The sequence below is a fragment of the Fukomys damarensis genome, unplaced genomic scaffold (genome assembly GCF_012274545.1).
Source record: "Fukomys damarensis isolate Sample0158 unplaced genomic scaffold, DMR_v1.0_HiC HiC_scaffold_21, whole genome shotgun sequence".
Taxonomy (NCBI): Eukaryota; Metazoa; Chordata; class Mammalia; order Rodentia; family Bathyergidae; genus Fukomys; species Fukomys damarensis.
In genome coordinates this window covers 9,357,831-9,366,106 of record NW_022900933.1, presented here as the reverse complement: position 1 = coordinate 9,366,106, position 8,276 = coordinate 9,357,831, and positions in this window count along the sequence as shown.

The following is an 8,276-nucleotide window of genomic DNA, read 5'->3' as shown; positions in this document are numbered from 1 at the left end:
CTGAGTGATGGTGGGGACCTGTGGGGCCACTCAGGAGCAGAGGCAGGAGCACTGCAGACAGGGAGGACAGCCCGGGATGCGGACCCCATCCCACAGGGGTGGGAGGGTCACCCCACAGAGAAGGGCAGCTGCCCGTCTTTCCGTAAAGTATCAGTGCCAGTGGAGGCCTTCACACAAGTCCTTGGGGAGACCGGAAACTTGCGTGTCACAGCGACCGCATGGTAAAGTGGAAGACAGGAACTGGGAACGTAGAGAGCTCCTTCACAGTGCTGGGCTGCTGGCATCTCTGTCCTCAGAATGCCCTGGAGGAAGGTAGGTTGGGAAGGTGCGTGCAGTTTCACGTCCTGCTGAGGGACTCCTGGTTTTCTGCACAGGCTTCTGAGACCGTCTCACTGTGCGCTCCACAGCTCTGTTCTTTTTCCCATATCCCCTCCCCGCTCGCTCATCAAAGGTGCTCAGTGAATGGTTAAATGCATGGACTAGTGAGTAATTGACTGGGCAAGGAAAAGGAACCAAACATTATCGCAAATATCACCATTTCTCTTAATTTGGAGGTGGGAGGCAGGAAGTAAGATGGAGATTGGGGAAGTTCCTTTTCTCCTTTAATCTCTACAGGAAGGGTCAGCTGAGCAATTCCCCTGCCTTCAGGAAGACATGCTGCTGGTGTCCTCGGGTCTCAAACAGAAAGGTGGTTCCAGGCCTTTTGTTGCTGCTACAGTTGCTATGCAGACAAACGCTCCCAGCTTGCTCAAAATCCGAGGGGGTGGATACAAATAACCCCTAATCAATGTTGCACGTGCCAATGGCCAAAACAAAAATGAACCTTAATTGAGCAAGATTTGGCATTAATCAATGATGTGACTTTAGTCAGGCAAAACTGACAGATTACTGAGCTTGGCACCCAACTGTGAGAATTGTTCTGCAGAATGCCGGCTGTGGGTACGAGGCACATCTCGCCAGGCCCAAGACCATAATGCACTGTGAAAAAGCACTCCTGTTCTCAAATCTTCGGTTTTCTTTCTTTCTTTTTTTTTAAATTATGTTCTAGCAGAGCTTAACATACTTTGTAACTCCAAGCCCCTTCACAGGGAGCTTGTATTCCATTATATTACAACAATCATTTCTAAGAGATCGTTGGAGACAGTACAATCTACAGCCAGAAAGCTGAGAGAAAGAAGAGCTCAGTCACCAAGAGCAGTGAGCCCAAGAAGTACATTGGGTGAGACGGTGGCCACCCGAAAAATACATTATAGATCTTCGTAAATCTCCACCTAAAAACAGAGCTACTAAACAGCACACCAAGAAAACCTAGCCATCAACAACCTTATCACAGAACTAGCTGGATGAGCTCCATGCGCAAGCAGGTGGGAGTTGGCCGCCGACAGCGCTAAGCTCAGTGGCTGTGGGGGATAAACAGGGGAACCCGACAGAGCCAGCAGAGGGCAAGCACTGCAGGCCTGGCTGAGCTGTGTGCAGTCCCACTGGGGAGCACAAGGAACGTGCAGTGGGCTCCAGACTGTGAACCTGGAAAATGACCAGCAGGGCTTCCTTCCAGGCCAAGGCCCCCTGTGAGAAGAAACTGATAGGGGAATCAGAACCAAGCAAGGGTGATGTGCAAACTGACTCTGCAAAATCCGGCTGCAGACATGTGTGCTGATGTCCCTCTCTCCTTCCTGCATGGGTGCTACACTGGCTGTTGCTTTCCTGGGCCCTCTTGTTGCTCTCAAACCACTATGTGGGCACAGTTCTGCAGCTCCCGCGCTCATTGCTCTCTTTCACACTGGTTTGGTACTCACTCTCTGACGTCATGCACAATGCCAATCTATTAGTCCTAATTCCACCCACTAGAGCTACAAAGAAGACTCCTTCCTCCCTTCTCCATATGATGGGCTTGAAATATTTGACAGCACCTCTTTTTTAGGCCAGGCATCTTCAGTTTTTTCAAAAGTTCCCTCCAGGTTGCGGCTTCCAAAATCCTCAGCCTTGGCCACCTGCCTCTGAGCTCCATGTAATTCAGAGAAATAGCAGGGCAGACCGAACCAATGCTACTCCTGGTCCCAAAGAGCTGGTGTTTAAGATCTGGAACTTCTACCTCCTGGACAGCCTGTGGCCCTCTCAGAGCCTCCATTTCCTCATCTACTATATGGTTAGATTGAAATATCCCCCAGAATTCTTACGTGTATGGAAATGATTGGATCGTAGGGCCAATACAGCTGCCTTATGCTTAGAAGTTGGGGCCTGGTTGAGGTGGGGTGGGTCACTGGGGTTCTTGTCCCTGACTCCTCCTTTTCTCTTTGCTCCCTGGCTTCTTTGGGTGAAGCACCTTCTCCTCCATCGTGCCCCTCTGCCATCCTGTTTCTGTCATGGAGCCAGCTGACCATGGACTGAAACCATGAGCCCAAACTCACCTCTCCTTTAAATTGTTTTTTTTTTTAATTTTATTGAGTTTATTGGTACATTTTAGGGATACAGTACAGTTACATTCATTGTTGGGATCATGCACCTTTACATGGCAAGTCTTGATTCCCATTTTTTTCCCTTCGTCCCAGTAAGGGGAAAGTGATGAAGACCGGGGATAATGTTAAATCACAGGTTTACTGTAAAGCTCATGAGCTAATGAATGCATCCTCTCTGAGTACTCTAGAGGTGAAAATATACATGTGTTTGGGTATCATTTTTCAAAGTTGTACAATTGGTGACACCTCACATTACATCTCTGGAAGAGATCATTGCAGAAGTGTCTGCTCGGGGGAACATGCAGTGGGACCATCTCCTTATTGTATTCTCTGGGTTTCTTCTGTTGCAGTTGAAGTTACACAAAGTTGGCAGGTCCTTACTGAGCTGGTGGTCAACTGAGCCAGAGCCACTGCATTTATTTTAGGTTCTTAATTATCTTAGACAAGGTCATACATATTATCACACATCACCTTAATGAAGACAGCTGCTGTCAGCCCACACAAAGGGCCTCCTATTTGGAAACAGATCGGCTCATCACTCTTTCCCCAACTTGGTCACAGGATGCTTTATTTGAGGGGTGAGAGAGTACAGAGATTATTGTTTCTCATTGTTATGTTCAAATAGATCCCAGTCTCATTTTCCTCAATTTAAACTCTAAGTTATTCTCGCCTTTGGCCAGTTCTCCTTCTTCTGGATAAAAACTCCATACCCATTGTAAGATTTAGCACATCCTTCTACTCAGCCACGACTTCCCTCTCTCACATTTCACTAGGGATTCCTACCAATGACGAGACTGTTAAACACATCTACCACAGGGCCCGTAGGTTCTTGAGTATTTCCTTAATTACTGCTCTCAAATTCAGCCATTTTTAAAAGTCAGCAATAAGATATTAGGAAATACTTGTGATTAGCTGCTTTAATGAAAGGGTGCTTTAAGAAATAAGAGGCAAAGCACGTTATTCACTTTGGTTAAATAAACTGAACCTCCTGGGGGCCTGGTTGCTTGGCTCTACAGGCCAGAATCAACAAGCTGATGCCCATGTAGCTTGAAATGCCAGCCAAGAGCTTAGGAAGAAATCAGCGGCTTCCTGGGGACTAGTGTTGAAAGTCAAAACACTCACATGTTACTGGGGTCATTTTCCTGTACACACTGAGAATGTACACAGCTTCCTTTTATACCTGATCTCTAACAAGAATACTAACCTCACACATTTTATTAGAGAAACAGTGACAATAATTTACTTCTATATAACAGCACCATATAATCATAGTAAGACAAGGAATGAATCCTCACCTCGCAGGACTTTAAAGAGAAAAGATGTTGGTGATAAACAAACAAGGAACTTTGGTGAAAAGTGCCAGTGGTGAAAGGCCCCGGGTGATATTGATGGAACACCCACGAAACCACCTTTTTTTGAGAGCATTTGAGAAGCTAAGCAAATAAATGACCTCCATGACATTTATGCCTGTGTGGCCAACTCTAGGTCTTGTTTGGCTGTGTCTTAACTCCAGATGTGTGTGCTGAATGGCAAAGACAACGTGGACGGACTTTGTCTCAGTGCCCCTTACACTGATGCTGCATTGTAGTTTATGATTTTGGAGAACTGCCTTTCAGTTGGCTTAAGGGTGTCTCCCAAAGAGAATGAAAATGCTGTGAGTAGAAGAGCTGGACTTCAGATTCCTTCTCTGGCTTGGCACGCAGCTCTTCATCCCTGGCCCTACCTAAAGCAAATACCACACCTAACAGACATCGCCTCACATGGACTCCAAGAAATCAATGTGGTGCAGTCTTGAATTGCACAGCACTGCGTAAAAAGGGCTATTAAGAGGAGGGGATTAAGGCTTGGGAACTTTCCTCTAAAACCATCTCTTTTTGAGCTCATTGCTGACCCTATGGTTTATTTGTCCCTTGATATATTTTTGCCTTGGCTATATTTCATTTTTAATCAGACCATTAGGGTTTAGTTATTCTTTCCAGTAGTAAGTTGAAGAGAGACCATTTTTTAAATTGCCAGTATTCCAGAGAGTCAGGTTTAAGGTCAAAAGTCACTCCTAGATAAGAAAGGTTAAGTGTGGATGTTCACCCAAGAACCAGCAGGGCAAGCCACCTGCCTCCAGCCAGAGACAGCATGGATCACAGAGAAGCCTGCTTGCCATCTGCAGCAGTTATAACATGGCTGTTGTTGGAGGCCAAGTCAATATTTCCCCCATTTCACAATCACCTGATTATATGCTCCCAGGGAGTTCCTGGAAGAAAACAATAGATCAGCAGGAAAGTGAAGAAGATAAATGAACATAGACCATGGAACAAGAGCCAAATCCTATTAAAGGCTCAGCTAACCTCATGTCATAGGGGCAACAGTCTGTATGAGGCAGCTGACTCTGTTCTAAAGCTAGACACACCTGGAAATGATCCTTTTGCAGCTTGCTTGGCCTCTTTCCCATAGCCAGACCTCACTGCCTTGCCTTATACAGTATAGACCACAAATTCATACATGATCTACCTGACCCAGAACCTCCCTGACAATGACTTCACAGTTAGGGACAGGTCACCATGTTTACAAACGGGTCTCAAACACACAGAAGAAGCTAGAGAGGAATGATAGAGGAGGAGCAGGCCCATCACCCAGTCACCATCCTTCAGTGTGCCTTTGGCTGAATTTAGTGCGACAACAGAGACCCTCTCATAACGGACTAGCAGCTCCCCATTGGTCCACATCACAATGGTTAAATAGTGGTCTCTAGAGGAGTAGACCTGAGTTGGCCTCAAAGACCCTAAGTCTAGAGGGGATCTAAATGAGGATGATGGGTAATGCTTCGGCGCTCTCTCTCTCTCTCTCTCTCTCTCTCTCACCATCACATAAAGGAAATTTAGAATATGGATCTAAATGAGGATGATGGGTAATGCTTCGGCGCTCTCTCTCTCTCTCTCTCTCTCTCTCTCTCTCTCTCACCATCACATAAAGGAAATTTAGAATGTAGCTTTCCTCAGACCCACAGGGCTAACCACCATTTATGAAGACTGAGTCTAAGAACTTCTGGCAACATGTAGGCAAACATATTTGTTAAAAGTTGGAGAATACAAATAAGGAAAAGCAATCACTGTCTATGTCCCAAGCTACGTCTGTGATGAAAAGCACCACTTCTCTCTACTCTAAACTACTTTCTTGTAAAAGCAAGAACATTAATAGGCACAATTAGTCTCCATGCCAATTGGTGGGATGACTGAAATACCACTGACTAGGTAAGCCCAAGACAGAGAGAGGTAGCCCTTTCCACAGCCACCTCGGCAACTGGTAAAGAACACTGGTGCGACAGTTTGGAGACATGGACAATGTGAGCTGCACTGGGAGTGGACACAGGTGAAGGCAGTCACATTAAGTTCCATTCCATTTAACAACTAAACCTATAGAAAAAGGAATTAAAGTGTGCTATGTACATGTACCAACTCCACACAAGGAATGTAAGCATGTACTGTGGCCTAGTTATTTTTTTCATTGCTAGGACAAAATACCTGACACCCAGAGTTAAAGGAGGAAGGGTTTATTTACCTCACAGTTTACAGAGGTTTCAGTTCATAATTGGCTGGTTCCAAGGCAGGGTGGTGTGGCAGACAAGCATCAAAAGAGAAACAGCTCATGGTGGGCAGAAGGTAGCAAAGCAATCAGGGATGACCACAGCTCTGTCTCTCCCTTACATCTTATCCAGGCTACTTAGGGGAGGCAGCACTCACACCCTTAATCTTATTGTCCTTGATCCTAGCACTGCACCATGAATCAATTCCAGCATCACACGCTCTGGATCCAGCCACCTCTGAAAAAGGCCCCCACACCTATGACTGCAGGAGACTTTGGGAGGAATCTAGACCCAAGCCTAGCAAGCTAGTAAAGAAAATTATCTTAAAAATGAAATAAACAATAGTAGAATGTTTAAAAATAATTGAGCTTGACCTTCATTCCGGCTCAGGAATGTATTCTAGTACAGGAATTAGCTTCTGACATTTCAGGATTTGGAGGACAGCCATAGTGGGGCAGACATGTGGCTTCTGTTATTTTCCTTTGAGGAGAGAAACAGAGTAAGGGGAGATACCAGAGAGGAATCATTTGATTGCATGAAAGTCACTCATTCAAATTTAAGTACAGGGAAATGTATCCTAAACATCTGATCTATATGAAATATGATCCAAGAAAAAGGAAACCAAACAGACTCCGAAGCCAGGACCAAAGCCTAGACCTCCTCCCTAGTGAGGGTGAGTTCTGACCCTTCACACCTGGCCTTTCAAAAGAGGAAATCTGACTAGCTCCCGAGCGGTCTGGGTTGGGTCCTTCTTGGTTGACTGCAATGACGGTGTGAAGGAGATGGCAACTAGGGTAGAAAGACAACCTGTTGGCTGGTTGGGATAATGTACAAGGGGTGATTGAAAACTAAGGTGCATATTTAATGTTTTTTAAATGTTTTGCAGCATTACGTTTTCATGAATCCCTTTTAAAACACTCCCCTTGCTTGGAGCACAATTATCCCATGGTTCTTGCTATTTTCTCTAGAAGTTCTGGAAATCCACCTTCATGAGTATCTTTATGAGATATGATCAAAAATATGGTGCTGAGTGCTGCTAGGTGCCATCCATTGGAAAGGCAGACCCCTAAAAACATCACTAAGTGTTCCCGTGCACCTTATTCACCAGATCTGGGGTCGACTTCTGGCTCTTCCTCAATGCCAAAATGACCGTAAAAGGTAAAGGTCAGGATATCAAGGCAATCATTACAGTGCAATTAAAGACACTAGGGCACAGTATTTTGAGGGAAACTTTGAGGGGGATTAATGGCATTGAATCTTTTACTGTAATAAAAATTTTTAAATTTAAACTCAAACTAATATTTTTAGTTTCCTGATACAGGGCCTTGCTATTTAGGCTGGCCCTGAACTCATTATATAACCTAGGCTGGCCTTGAATTCATGGTAATCCTCCTGCCTCAGCCTCTGGAGCACTGAGATAATAGGGATGTACCATCATGCCTGGCTCACACTAATTTTTTTTGGCCACATCTCATAATTGCTCCAAGAAGGAAGAATGGGAGCAGGAAAGGTTTGATTGGCAATTCTGCTGCAGAAAGCTTTCTGAACCCTTTAGCAATGAGACATGATTCTTATTTGTATCACAGCAATATGAACAAAAGGGTAGAGCTGGAGCCAGGAAACCTTCCCAAGCTGGGCACTGAGGCAGTCTGAGAGAGACCAGGTGCCTTGGGTCAGTGCACAGCTATTTGGGAAACCCAGATGGGCATTAGAGGAAAGGCCAAGAAGAGCTGCACGCTGCAGATTAATTACAGTCTTGAAAGAGCAGACTCTCTGCCCTCTCTCAGACCCTGCCTCAACTGTGTTCTTGCTGGGGGAATGGTAGTGGGTTGGAGGTCAGTGCCTTTACCAGGACTTGTCCCAGTGTGTCATAAAGTCTCGAGGGCAAGGCAGGAGAGGCAGGTTGACATGCTGTTCTACAATCATCTGGAAATCTAATTTGTGGAACCCGTAGCCATCTGTTCCGTGGATAATGTGCCAAGGTACCTGCCAACAACAGTACAAGTTTTCTGCTGTTGGGTAACTAATTGCATCTATGGGACCAACACAGCGTGAGCCTCAACTGGTAGAACGTGACCTTCCACTACATTACTACTTCAGATGCATGTTCTCTGACATTCAGTAGGTATAGGACAGCAGGATAGAGAGTCTCTAACAGCAGGATAGAGAGGCTGGAGCAGCCCCGTGACCTCCAAAATGTGACATGATAGCAGGTGTCAGGGCAAGCATTTTCCTGGAGCTGG